Below are 15,289 nucleotides of genomic sequence, written 5' to 3'. Positions count from 1 at the left end.
TACAGAAAAAGGAGACAAAGCTATTCAAAGTCATTTGAAGAAACTAATAGACTAAGACCTGCTCTTTTAAATGCTCCCTGCATATATATATATATATTTAAGCAATACTGAATCATATCAAGTAGGTCTGCAGGCAGAATCAGGTACTTTTTAGAACTAAAAAATCATCCTAGTTCATATTAAAGAGAATTTCTGAATGCATAAATTCTTTTGAATTGGTATTTCTGGATTCTTAGGATATATTCCCAGCAGTGGAATCACTGGCTCATAAGGCAGCTCCATTTTTATTTTTTTGAGGAAACTCCACACTGTTTTCCACAATGGCTGCACCAGTCTGTATTCCCACCAACACTGCACTGGGGTTCCTTTACTCCACGTCCTCACCAGCACTTGCTGTTTGTTGGTTTATTAATGATAGCCATTTGGCACGAGTGAGGTGATATCTCATTGTGGTTTTAATTTGTATCTCTTTGATGACTAGTGGTATTGAGCATAGTTTCATGTCTATGGGCCCTCTGTATGTCCTCTTTGGAGAAGTGTCTTTTCAAGTCTTTTGCCCATTTTTTAATTGTATTGTTTATCTTTCTAGTGTTGAGTCATTTAAGTTCTTTATATATTTTGGAGATTAAACCCTTGAAGTACTATTTCCAGTAGCCACAATTTGGAAACAGCCTAAGTGCCCATCAATAGATGACTGGATAAAAAAAGAACGATGGTACATTTACACAATGCAATACTACATAGCAGTAAAAAAGAAGGAATTCTTAGCCTTTACAACAGCATCGATGCAACTAGAGACTATTATGCTAAGTGAAATAAGCCAGCCAGTCAGCGAAAGACTAAAACCATATGATCTCACTTAATATGTGGAATCTTATGAACAAAATAAACTAATGAGCAAGATAGAACCAAAGGAAAAAAAACGATAGAACCAGAGTCATGGATTCATGGAATAGACCAACAGCTGTAAAGGGAGAAGAGGGGATGTGGGGACTGATTGAAAGAAGTGAAGGAGTTAGTCAAAGAACATATAGGAATGGCCCATGAACACGGACAATGGTGTGGGGATTGACTGTGGGAGTGAGGGGTGGGCTAGGTGGAGAAGGCCAAAAGGGGTAAAATTGGAACAATTGTAATAGCATAAACAATAAAATATTTAAAAATAAATAAATAAAGAGAATGACTGAGCAAATTATGTAAGTTCGCTTCTTCCCCAGATGTTATCAAATTGACAACAAACATCCAAGTGAACAACAACAAAAATCCCACACAGAAAAGAGAATGGTTGATGGAGGTCTTCAAAGTAACACAGAACCACAACTCAAACTAATACAAATATCAAGGAAATACATCATCTCACATAAGGCTGTCCAGAACTGTGCTGGCCAATAATAACAGTAGCCTTTAGTCAGTCACATGTTACCATTTAAAATTTCATTTTAATAAAATAAATTTAAAATTCAGTTAAGGACTCACACTAGCTGCCTTTCAAGTTCTCAAGAGCCACCAGGTAATCCCTGGGTATATCCCCAAAAGAATAGAAAACAGGGGCTCAAATAGATACTTGTATAACCATGTTCATAACAGCACTATTCACAGTGGCCAAAAGATGGAAACATCTTAAATATCCATCAATAGATGAATAAATGAACAAAATGTGGTCTATACATAAAGTAGAATATTGTTGAAAAGGGATGGAGTTCTGACACATGTTACAACAACCTTGAAAACCTTATGCTAAGGGAGGAAAACCAGTCTCAAAAGGTTAGACTAGTCAAATTCATAGAGACGGGAAGTAGAAGGGTAGTTGCCAAGGGCTGAGGGTGGGAATGGAGTCGTGTTTAACAGAGACAAGCTTTCAGTTTAAAAACATGAAAAAGTTCTGAAGAACTTTTAGAATAATAGTGAAGAACTTTTAGAATAATAGTGATGATTGCACAACAATGTGAGTGTGCTTAATGCCCCTGAACCATATACTTAAAAATGACTAAAATTGTTAATTTTATGTTATACATATTTTACCACAGTAAACACTAATTTAAAAAATCAGGGAGTTCCAGTCAAGATGGAGGTGTAGGTAGAAACTCTTCGTTTCCTCACACAACCAAAAGGAGGATAACAACCATTCTAAAAACAATAAACAACCAGAAGTACCAGAAAATCAAACTGCATGAAACTCCAACAACCAGAGAATTAAAGAAATAGTCAACCAGACCAACCAGACCAGTAGGAGGCAGGCAGAGAGAACCCAGGGCAAGGCAGCAGACCGTGCAGGTGGGGCTGGTTGAAAGGACCCCCATCAAGGTGGCAGACTGCATGGGCAGGGCTACCTAAACAGAAAACTGAGACTCAGAGCTGACTGTGGACTACAGAGGGGTTGCCACAGCGGAAGAAACTCCCAGTCTCACATGAGAGTGTTGGAAAGTGGGGCTAGAGCCCAGCAAGTGAGCTGCATTGTTCTCTCTCTGACCCCTCCCCCACAGACAGCACCACAAGGCAGCAAAGAGGGTTGCCCTGCCCTAGCAAATATCTAAGGCTCACTCCCTTACAACTTAATGGGTGCACCAGAAAAAAGCAATATGGCCCAAATGAAAGAGCAGAGAAAAACTCCAAAGAAAGAGCTAAGCGATGAAGAGATACCCAACCTATCTGACTGTGGAATTCAAAGCACTGATAATCAAGATGCTCACAGAACTGACTGAGCTTGGTCAAAAATGAAAGAACAAATGAAGGCTACCCAAAGTGAAATAAAGCAAAATATTCAGGGAACTAACAGTGACAGGAAGGAAACCAGGACTCAAATCAATAATTTGGAACAAAAGGAAGAAATAAACATCCAACTGGAACAGAATGAAGAAACAAGAATTCAAAAAAATGAAGAGTCTTAGGAAACTCTGGGACAACTTTAAATGTTCCACTATCTGAATTATAGGGGTGCCAGAATGAGAAGAATAACAGCAAGAAGTTGAAAATTATTTGGACAAATAATGAAGGAAAACTTCCCCAGTCTGGCAAAGGTAATAGACTTCCAGGAAGTCCAGGAAGCTCAGAGAGTCCCAAAGAAGTTGGACCCAAAGAGGAGCACACCAAGGCACATCATCATTAAGTTACCCAAGATTAAAGATAAGGAGAGAATCTTAAAAGCAGCAAGGGGAAAAGAAAGAGTTACCTACAAAGGAGTGCCCATAAGACTATCAGTTTATTTCTCAGAAGAAACCTTATGGGCAAGAAAGGCTGGAAAGAAGTATTCCAAGTCATGTAAGGCAAGGACCTACATCCAAGATTACTCTATCCAGCAAATCTATCATTTAGAATGGAAGGGCAGATAAAGTGCTTCCCAGATAGGATCAAGTTAAAGAAGTTCATCATCACCAAGCCCTTATTGTATGAAATGTTAAAGGGACTTATCTAAGAAATCGAAGAAGATCAAAAACTATAAACAGTAAAATGACAACTCACAACTATCAACAACTGAACCTAAAAAAAAAATGAAAAAAGTACTAAGTAAACAACTAGAACAGGAACAGAATCAGAGAAATGGAGATCCCATGGAGGGTTTTCAGTGGGGAGGGGGAGGGGAGGGATAGTGTGACAAAGGTACAGGGAATAAAAAGCATAATTGGTAGGTGTAAAATAAATGAGGAGAGGTTAAGAATGGTATAGGAAACAGAGAAGTCAAAGAACTTATATGTACAACCATGGACATGAACTAAGTGGGGGGAATGCTGGAGGGTTGTGGGGTACAGGGCACAGGGGGATAAAGGGGGAAAATTGAGAAAACTGTAATAGCACAATCAATAAAATATACTTAAAAAAATCAAAGCAGTGGCTCTGCTCTGCCAGTAGTTTGAAATGTATCCTTAAGACACCACTAACTTCCTTGGACCTCAGATTGTTCACTTTTCAAAGACAGTTTGACACAAGCAGTTTGTATTATTTACATGTGTGTGTAACAAAACCTATTTTCTTGTGAAGTCTGATGCATAAACCCAAAATATTAGATTGCCATTGCCTTTTCCTGTGCTGAGAATGGCAGTTTCATGTAAATCGAACTAATCCAATGGGCCAAGTCAGAACTTTTCTGGTTAAATTAGGAGACTTGGTGAATACAGTTTAAAAACCACCAAGACTTATCATCAGTCAAGCCTCCGAAACTTCTGAACATTTATGATTCTATGATCTGTTCCCTGTGGAATGAGAAACACAGAATAAGAAACCGTGTTCATGGATGACAACAGAGCCTGAGGACAGCATGTCAGTTCCTTGTGAGATTCCACAGCACGTGTCAGGATTCCAACAGTTAATTCTGTAATCATTGGATGTCTGGCTACCCAGCAGAACTGCACACTTCACAGGGTATGGATACATCTGTCTTTCTCAACAAGCGTGTCCTCACTAATGTGTCCACCAAGTTCCCCTGGCTCCAACTCTCTGTACACACATCACAGACATGCTCATCCTACCCCTGTGTTTGGGAAGGCCCAAGACTAGTTCCACCCAGTGGACTGTGAGTGGAAATGATGCCTGTCAATTTGGTCCCAAAGCACTGAGCTGCTGGAAGAAGGTCTTCTAGGGCTCCCACTTTCTTCCACCACAGCTGGCCATGCTCCAGAGAGTTTGTCCTGGAGGGAGGAAGTTGCAGGCAGAGCCCAGACAGACCTGAGGCATACATCATGTGAATGAGAAATAACCCTTTTCTGCTTCAGGCCACTGAGATCCAGGGGTTGTCTGTTTCCTTCATATAACTTAGCTTGTCCTCACTGGTCCACCACACCATGCCCAGTGCCTGGTCCCTAGCACTCACCCTAAGATTTGTCAAATAAGTGAATAATGCATATTATAATAAAATAAAGTCTATAATGAGCTCATGCAAACATTCCTGATGAGCAAATTTTCACTGTCCTTGATGGTATGTGGCATCCATCAGCATCTCTTCAAAGCCTTTGTCCTCCTCAGAGCCCAGCTATTCTATCCTAATCCCTGTCTCTAGAGGGCCACCTGCCATTCTCAGCTTTGTTAAAAGTCTGGGAAGGAAATGATCAGAAACTAAGGTATACAGGTAAGCCATAGTTTGGTCCACAGAAGAAGGTGACAGGAGTGAGCTTTATTATGAGAAGTGAAATTAGTGAGCTCCCTGATAAGTCTATTACCCATCTGACACCATACATAGTTATTATAATATTATTAACTATATTCCCTATGCTGTACTTTACTTATTGAGGTAATTGTTTCATAATTTATATAAATGTCTAATCACTATGTTGTATACCTGAAACTAATATAATATTGTATATATTTAAAAATAAATTTTAATAAAGTCTTTTGAAATAATTTTACATAAATTTTTCAAAGATTTTTTTTAACTGAAATTAGGATAGTATTCTGGGAACCCAAAGGTCACAAATCAAATGGACCATAAGTATACTCTTAGTAAGCAGTCTTCCTTGGACTTGAATATGTTATTATTTAGTTTCAGTGTCCAAACTGGTGAAGGAAGAGGAAGGACAGTTTCCACAAGTAGGTTCTGTATGGTTAGGACACAGCCCAAGAGTTTCTAGAAATTGCTGCCCGCTCCATTAAAAGGATGTTCATGCCACCATTGACTCTTGAGCTTGTCAGCTAAATGTGACAGAGACAGGATGGCAGTATTTTACGCTGTGCATGTGCATGGGCACATGCTTACTAACAAGCAGATCAACAGCCCTGAGGTTGTGGGCCCACATTGCAATCTGCAGCATTCCCTTGTGGAGCAGAATTAATTAAAAATCACAAGCTAAATAAACCACCCGGGGAAGATTATCTCCCTCCATAATTGAATTGTGAACTCTGATGCTTGTGAGTTCAACTGTCTTAAATTAATGAGCCCTGTCTGGTGGGATCCCGAGTCTTTCTTAAAATGGAAATAATACATCCCCTCCTCAGTGACTGTGGACCTTTTACAACACCAGTCATACTATTAGCTGTAGATGCACGGTTACTTTTCTAAGAATTTAAAGTCTGTTTTTCTCAGGACAACATTCTACAAGAAGAACATGCAAGACTCCAGGCACAACTATAGATAACTGTTATATTCTTGGTCATTTCAGAGAACTCAGATTGGAAGAAAACAAACATATTTATAGCCTTTTTATTTATTCATTTATCCAAAATCTTTGCATATGTGAGAGAAATCCAAGCTGGGCTAAATGACATGTGCTCAATTTAGAAATACTAGTGATTAACACATTCAAAATCTGCCCCTTAATACTACCTCAAGTGTCAGCATGGGTAGCAAAAATCTTATGATGACTCATACAATCATTTATAGTATGGGAAACACAAGAGTATTTTTAACCTCACGCATTTGTAGATGAGCTGCCCATACGTTTCCTCCCCATTCCATTCCCTGCAAAGTTGAAATGCAAGTATTTCCCATTGCAGATGGCACAGTTTTCTTGTCATTAACAAGGACTTGATATATTCCAAAATTAAGTTCGACATTACTAATACCAAGCATCATTATTCAGCTGGCTTACAATTAATGAGCTCATGCAGCAAGTTGATTCATTCTGTCATCATGACAGCATTTTGCAAACAATTTATCTTGCAAGGTTCACAAGCATATGGCACTTGTTAAAGTTGCTGTACAGGTAATTTACTCGCTTTTTCCCCTAATGGCTGAAATGAGCACCTGTTATAAAAGTTATTTGTTTTTTTTCCCCCAGACTATAATAATTGCAGCCATGCTGAACTGCATTTGAATTTCAAAGCCAGAAGCAATAGTGCCCAGTGCAAACAGACATGCCTCATAGCCTCTGTGGGCAGCTTTTACTGCTCTGCACCCCCAGATCTACCCTTTGATCCAGAGAACAGATGGGAGATGGGACAGGAAGAGAAAGGAGTGGCAGGCCAGGGGCTGTGTTTGGAGAGGAGAGGAGCTTGCAGTTGGCTGAGCTTCTCAACAAGTCTGGCCCCTTCTACCAAGTGGCCTAAGACTCCTTAGTGAGTTGAGGGGCAAACTGTCCTATGCACCCCTCCTTGGGAGGGGCACTGTTCGAATTACTTCTTCACTCAACCCTTTGGTTGTGTTGGGAACTTAGTGGCCAGAACCTTGGATTCCAGACTCCTCTTTTCATCCTCACAGGCTGATCTACCCACACTCTCTACATTCCAGGCTTCCTTCCTTTATGATGGTTCTTAACTCACAATAAAGAGTAATTTTTCTATTTTATCCACAAAATGGTACACATTTTTGGGTAGTACCATCTCTGATGATACCTTAACTAATAAACAAAGTGAGGTTTATACATATTTACATATATGTTTGCATATATATGACCATATCATTCTTATATATGTATATACATGTCTCTCTGTATACAAGGTGGGACCCAAAAAACCTTGGAATTACCTTTTGGAGGTCAGGGCGCTTGTAGTACAGGCTTTCCCCTCTAGGTGTATGTTCTAGAACTTATCTGTATCAGTGTACGACTGGCGTTGCTGTGAGAGGCTGCATTCAGCTTTAGTGAAGTTTTCTGAAGACAATTTCAACATGTTTGACCATTTTATGATGGTGGTTTAAAAGTGCACCTGCCCACACTAGGCTGACTGTTCATCAGTTTTTGACCAAAAAACGACATGGCCCCATGTCCCACACTCCCTATTCACCCAATGTTGCCCAGAGTGACTCTTTTTTGTTTCCCCAAATGAAAAAAACCCTCAAAGGGAAACGTTTTGCCCATGTGAAATAAGTGAAACAAAGAACAGCAGAAGCACTAAAAGGTGTCAAAATTGACAAGTTCAAAAACTGTTTTGAGCAGTGGAAAAAACATCTCAATAGGTGTATTGCATAAAATGGAGAGTACTTTGAAGGTGACTGAAGTTTAAACATGTAAGAATGTAAGTAAACATGTAAGTACACAATTTTTATAGATAAATTCTGGGTTTTGAGGGGTCCTTTCTCATGTACACATAGGTACATGCATGTATAAACATGTATCATATACATATGTATATAATATGTGTGTATACATATATAGATATAGAACTTAACTCCTAAGGTGATGGGTTCTGGAGCTGGGCCTCCCAGACTCACATCTTGGCTCATTCACTTACAGGTGTACGCTGTCTTTAGCTAAGTTCTTTACCACCTCTGGATGAAAGTTTTGTCATACACTAAATGGAAGTAATAAAAAACCTTTCCCATAAGTTTTTGTGTGTGTGTGAGGATTCCTGATAATGTGTTCAAAGGACTCACGGCATAATGTAAGTGGTAAATAAATACTAGCTGTCGAACACGTCTGCCTCCTTATCTGCATACCAGATGCTATGATCCCCACTCATCCGACCTAAGAAATGAAGGTCCTGCTCTCCTTTTGCAGGGAGTGCTGCTGGCAGATCACCCTCAGCTGTCAGGCTTTCTTGGGAACTGCCTTGGCTGGAGAGGGCTGCCTCACTCAAAGTCAAAGTCTCCTCCCTTTCAGTGTAGCCTGCATCTGAAGGCTAGCACACACAGGATAGAAAAGGTAGTTGTCCCAACTCTGGAAGCTGTGAGAGGCCAGCCAGGTTCAGAGCACCCTTGGGGGCCAGCTGAGTCCATGGTTGAGGCTGCACTCATCCTGATTTCTCCCAGGCCCAATCCCACTCCCTGCCTTCCTAGGCTCAGCTATAGACCCCCCGAGCTCTCCAAGAAGAAAGTCCTGCACACTGCACTAGGTTTGGCTTTGCCAGGGTCCCGGTCGAATAATCTATTCATAGGCTGACTCTAAGAACACCTGCTCAGTGGGTGCGTCTACCCACGTTGTTCTACACGCATTAGGCCTGAATTCACAGCACTTCCCAGCTGCAGGCAGAGTCTACACACAGGGCTGTGGGCAGCCAAGAGAATGCTCTAGATACGATCCCCCTAAATCCATCCCTATGTTTCATGACCAGAGCCTTCAGAGTTTCACCATGATTTCTCTGCACAGTAGGAGACATTCCCACGTGGCTTTTGTGGAGAATCTTCACCCTTGGGTGCTCTCAGCTCCCTTCTGCAAAAGAAATGCAGTCTCTGTTTAAGCCTATTCTTGCCAGGTCCTTCATTTTCCCTAGAGGACTATGATACCTCATCTACTCTGAGATTATTCAAGCTTTAGGACACACGCAGGTGTTTTAGTGAGGTGTGGATGAACAAGTAACAGAAAAGAAAAGCAAACAAGTACATCAAACCCATGACTTCATGCATGATATTGCTGACTTAAAAGCTAAAATAGTACTTTCAATTTTTAAAAGAAAACTAACTTCAAGAAAATCTTAATTACATACAAATGGCACTCAGATAGCAAAAACACCAGGAAAGCAGTACAGAGATGAAGACATTTGGGGAAACAGCCGATTTCAGCTCTCCATTTGGAGCCACATTAGAAACAGCTCCATGGCAAACTCTGTTCATGCAGTAAAAACTCACCCAACCCACTGGCTGAATATCAGTGGTACACGGCATTTCTCAACACTTCATCAAGAGAAACAGCCACTAGGAAGGCTTGTTGAGGGATGCGTTCATCCAGTCCTCTGCTCAAGGTTGGCCACACCAAAAGCATGTCTAGAGTTATGTGGGACCCCACCCCTACTTTGTATGATTTTATTGTACTGGATTTAGGTTTAGCAGTAGTCCATCTTAAAGTTCACCATACGGAATAGCTCTGGAAAGCTGTCTTCCTAATAACTATTAGGATGACATTCAGCACTCTAGGCAGCCATCTTTCTATGAGGACCCCCAAGAATATTTTCTCTTAAGTTTTGATAGCAGGGGTGAAATCCTACTTGGATTATAGATATATGCACATTTGTTTTATCCTTTTAGTTGGTATGTGTCTAGATTTTGTATCTGGTTTGAATCCCTCAGGGCATAGCACATCATTTTGTGCAAGTAGTTACACAATAATTTCTTGAATAAATGACAAAAAAATAAAATTTTACATAATAAAAATTTAATTAATTAAGAATAAACTCTTAGAACATAAGAATGTGGAACCTAACAGCTAGGACTGGGTTGGTAATCATCCTGTAATGTAATGAAGATCTAGAACAGAGCAAAGCAGTAACTTCAGGGGACAACTTTCATGAGGGAGGAGGCCCAGACAGAAGGCACAGGAAACTGGAATGGGAGCTGAGTCCCTACTCAAATGAGCCTCATTTGGAACATGGTAATTATATGCAGAAAAGCACTGTCCAAACTTTAAATCTCCGCTTGTCACCAAAAGACACCACCAATCAAGGTCCTGGTCCTCACCTTAATTAGTCATGTGACATTGAACAAAACCTAATCTGACTCTCTTTTAGTCTGCTCCATCTTCTACAACAAAGCACCACAGACAGGGAAACTTATAAACCACAGGCATTTACTTCTTTACTTTTCTGGAGTCTGGAAGCCCATATCAAGGTGCTCACATGGTTGGGTTCTGGTGAGGGCTCTCTTCCTGGCCTCCAGACAGCTGCCTTCTCACTGTGCCCTCGTGAGACAGAAAGCAGAGGGAAAGCAAGCCCTCTGGGGTCTTCCCTTTTAAGGACACTAATCCCATCATGAAGGCTCTACCCTTCTGACCTCTCCTAAACCTAATTACCTCCCAAAGGTCCCATCTCCTAATACCATCACACTGGAGATTAGGGCTTGAACAAATGAATTGGGGGTGGGGCACAAACATTCTTCCATAGCAGATTCACTCTGCCGCTGCAAGGAGCCTACTGAGAAAGGTTCTTGCTCTAAGAGGGTATGTTGTGTGAGTTATAATCACAAAGTGACAGAAGTAGAATGTCTGGCCTCGGCAGGCATTCTAATTCAACGTTTGACTTAGAAATAGAAATCAAGTTTCCTTAACAGGAACTTCTCTGAAGCACAAGAAACTACCCAGATAGAGGCAAAATGCTCCTGTACTCCTCAGTAGCCCCTAACTGGAGTTGACAGGTTCGGCAGATAGAATCCAGGTTAAATTTAGATTACAGATAAATAAAAAACCATGCCCCTGTGAGACACACATGTACTAAAACATTATTTGTTGTTTATCTGAAACCTAAATCTAACTGGCTATTCTGGATATTAACTAGAAACCCTAAACCTAACATCTGACTAGACACAGTGACTATGGCTTTCGAGAGCCCATTGCAGCCTTGTGTCTGTCATGCAAGACTCCTGCTGAGAAATGACAGGGCCCAAAAATAAGCCATCCACAAGGCTTACTTCAAAAAGGAAAAAAATGGGGCTTCAGGCTATGCTCACTTTAAACCTACAACTGTGCCATCAGCAAATTAAAATCAATTGAAATCAGTTTAGCTGGGATAAAGTCTCCCTCCCGGGCTGAGGCTCATCTGCTGTGCTAACAGCTCCCAGCAATGAAACAGGTGCTTGTAAATTAATTAGCCTACTGAAACACACCTTAAAATGAATTTCCCAGAACTCCCTGGCAGGGAGCCATCCTGGTCCCACGAGCTGATCAGCGTCTGTAAATATTGAGATTTGATAAAGTAAGCGCTGCTCTGGCAGCAGATGGCTGGGGATGATCTGTTGACACTGCCTGCGATGACTTGCGTATGAAGACTTTACTCTGCAGGCCTCCTCTGGGAGCTGCTGGAGGACCCGAGCCCCTCTGCAGCTATTTGCCTCCTAATTGAAAATCCTTATTCCCAGATGGAGCCAAATGCGCTGCTCCAGGCATCGCTCTGTGCTGCTTGACTGTTGATACATGGGTAATTGCTTTCAGTAATGCAGGTTAAATGTGACATTTAGTGCTTAATAAAAATTATCAAGGCCAAAGCCGTTTATCATTCTTACACTTTGGGCTGTCACTTCTAAGGGGATTCTCAAAATCATTTGAATTCTTGAGAAGGAGAGGCTACTCTAATGCAAATCCACTGCAAAGACAACTCGAATTGTTGGGAGATTTCTTTTTCCTTCTTCTTCCTCTTTTTTTTTTGGTATTTTTTAAAAAAATGTTTGTTAACAAAAAACATTCCAAATTAACCTATCAAGTGCTGTGCCTCTGCTCCTTTTTATTCAGTGTGTTGGCAAAGAATTTATAATCAGCCTCTGTTGTGTACACAGAGCATTTAAAGCAGATGTACTGCTCTGCACCTTCTGAGTGGGGTGTGGAGCTGAAAGTCACTCCCTCGAAATAACATAAAGAAGGAAACCTGAAGGGAAAAAGACTGTGTTGGTCTCACTTGATATCAACCACAGTCAGTTTTAAACAGAGAAGGAGAAATTGTTATTTAAATCAAGAGCTTGGGGCTCCTCACTGTGATTATTATTTTTTTTTACCAACAATGGAAACAATTTGAGAGCTGGCCTTTGGGAGAAGCCACTTTTCAGAAATAAGGGGCCCCAAAAAGAAATCCCCTGACTCACGTGGGCTCTCCCAGAACATGTCTGACATGCTGACAGTCAACAAAAATCACAGAGCTTGGGGGCTTCTTAGTAGGAGAAATCCTGGAAGAAAAAGCTGTGCTTAAGACTCCTCCTGTCTGTGCAGTCATCCTGAGCTTGAATCTATCTCTAATTCTTTCCCTCATGTACTTATAACACTTAAGTCAAATGCTATGATCTCAATGCTTGTGTTCCTCCAAAATGTTTGTGTTGAAATCCTCACCCCCAAGGTGAAGGCATTAGGAGCCGGGGCCTATGGGAGGTGCTTAGTTCATAAATAATCCTCATGATGGGGTTAGAGCCCTTATAAAACAGGCCCCAGAGAGCTCCCTCCCCTTCCACCACAGGAGGACACAAAATGTTGGTCACCCAAAAGCCAGGAAGAAGACCTCCTCAAAACCCTACCATGCTGGCACCCTGATCTCAGACTTTCAGCCTTCAGAACTACAAGAAATAAATTTCTGTTGTTTGCAAGCCACCCAGTCTATGGTGTTGTTGTTTTTTTTTTTTTTAGAGTAGCCTGAACACACTAAGACATCAAGCAAAATTAATTTTGTCCTGTTGCATTTGTTATATCGTTGAGATCCCTGGAAAAGATGTGGCAGAAGATAAAAGTTGGGACTCACCAATCAGGTTTGAAAATTACATCTACCTGGCTGGCGTAACTCAGAGGATTGAGCGTGGGCTGCGAACCAAAGTGTCGCAGGTTCGATTCCCAGTCAGGGTACATGCCTGGGTTGCAGGCCAGGGCCCCCAGCAACCGCACATTGATGTTTCTCTCTCTCTCTATCTTTCTCCCTCCCTTCCCTCTCTAAAAATAAATAAAAATAAAAATCTAAAAAAAAAAGAAAATCACATCTAAACAATATAAGTGATACCACCAAGTCTGTGTGGTATTTTGTAATAGCAGTCCAAGCTAACTAAGACATCCTGGGGAAAAAAACCCTTGCCCAAATCATCAAAGAAAAGTACTCCCATAAAACAACTTAAACTTTTAGAGTCAAGTGGGTTGAGCAGTGACCCAGCATCCTTCAAAAGAGCCCAGCCCTCCATGACAAGATACCGGGACCCTATACACTGGGTTAGAAGAAAAAGGATGAACAATTCCAGAAACAGTATAAGGAAGTCAAGTTCCTGGTCACCTGCATTAAAAGTAAAGATGGCACCGAACTCAGCCAGGGAGGCTAAAGCTCTGGGCCCTTAGGCCCCCACTGGGTGGGAAGGCCATGCCCTATGTGTTGCATAGTGCCTTGGTTAACCACAAGGACTTGTCTTGGTGTTTGATCCTCAACAAAAGGAATTCAAAGCGCTCCACCTCACTGCAAATTCTCTTTCCAAACCACACACATCTCCCAGTGATCCACACCTCAGGAAAGTAAGGGACCACTGAGGCATGGATACAAATGGGAGGAGCCTTCCCTGCTAGCCCCTTCCAAACCTGAATGTCGCATGACTCAGAAATATCCCAGAACACACACAGGTCTCTTCTCTCTACATCAGGGGACACTGGGCCTTTCAGGGCAGACCATCCACAGAGTCCAAAGGTCTGTGACTCCTGCACATTTTAAATTTTGCTGAGGTTCAACTTCAGACTACACCTGGGAGAGGTTTGCTGAAGGGGGTTTTCCCTTGAGGATGAGCCCAGCCCTACCTATCAATCTGCCTGCATTTTCCCCCAGCCTCTTGGGAATAGTAAGTAGATTATGAGGTCTATCGAGTGACTTATATCTTTCCATTTAAACTTGACATATCCTGCTGGAGAACTGTAATGCCCTGGTGTCATGTTCCTCCCATATCCCATGAACACTAACCTTCTTGAGAATTTGATAAATACTGGATCCTTGTCCCAGAAAACAGTGACTCTGTAAGTATGTATGAGGTCTGTCCAGAAGGTATCCAGCCATATAATATGAAAAATAGAGGCATTTATTGGAGAAGATAAAAGATACACTAAACATTATACATATGACAATAACACCTCAATCTCCTTCAAAGTAGGTACCTTGAAATCTCACACAGTTCTCCCAATTGCCTTCAGCTGCCCTGTCGTATTTTCCTGAATCTCATTAACGGTCTGAAATCTCTTCCCTTTCAAAGGTGATTTTAGTTTTGGGAAAAGCCAGAAGTCACAGGGCGATAAATCTGGGCTGTAGGGGGTTTGAGTCACCTGGGTGGTTTGGTGTTTTGCCAAAAATTCTGCATAAGACATAATGCACAAGCAGGGACATTGTTGTGATGAAACTGTCAATCACCAGTTGCCCATAGCTGTGGCCTTCTGAATCATCCAAATAGTTTCCACAGAGGAATGTTCAAGCTTAACACAAAATTTGATGCAGATTCATTGCTCTAATTGCTCAGTCATTTTGAATGAGATGACCACACAGTACACATGTTCACTCACTGGCATCTACCAACCCCATTGACTAGTACAGTGAAGTTGTTCATTGTTCACACATGTGAATTCCAGTCTACTCTCCTTGGCTGCCAGGTTATACCAATGTTGCACAAACAATTCTCATTATATTAATAATGGATAGACTTTTTCCATACAGACTTCATGTACCAATATTTTACATACAGGTTTTAGAGTGTTTGAAGATCTTCTTAAAACTACACTTACTAGAGCCCCTGTTGTTGTGGCATTTTACAATTACACACAGCAAGGCCTCCAGATGCAAGCATCCCAGGTAGTAGGGGCCTCCTGCATGCTGTTTGGAGGGTTAAGTTACTTGAAATGTGCAGACTCAGTCTCCCCAACCAGACAGGGCTTTCATCAGGGTGAAGATCACAGCTTCTTTCTGACCTGTGCTTCTACCTAACACAGGGTACTATTCAGACTGGGGACAGAATAATGGATTTATGACTGCAGTTGCCATCGATAGAAACAACTATGGTAGCAGAGCAGAGAAC

Source organism: Phyllostomus hastatus, unplaced genomic scaffold (genome assembly GCF_019186645.2).
Source record: "Phyllostomus hastatus isolate PE091 unplaced genomic scaffold, TTU_PhHast_1.1 phas_scaffold_46, whole genome shotgun sequence".
Lineage (NCBI taxonomy): Eukaryota > Metazoa > Chordata > Mammalia > Chiroptera > Phyllostomidae > Phyllostomus > Phyllostomus hastatus.
The sequence above is the reverse complement of the archived record's forward strand: the minus strand, read 5'-3'. Positions refer to the sequence as shown.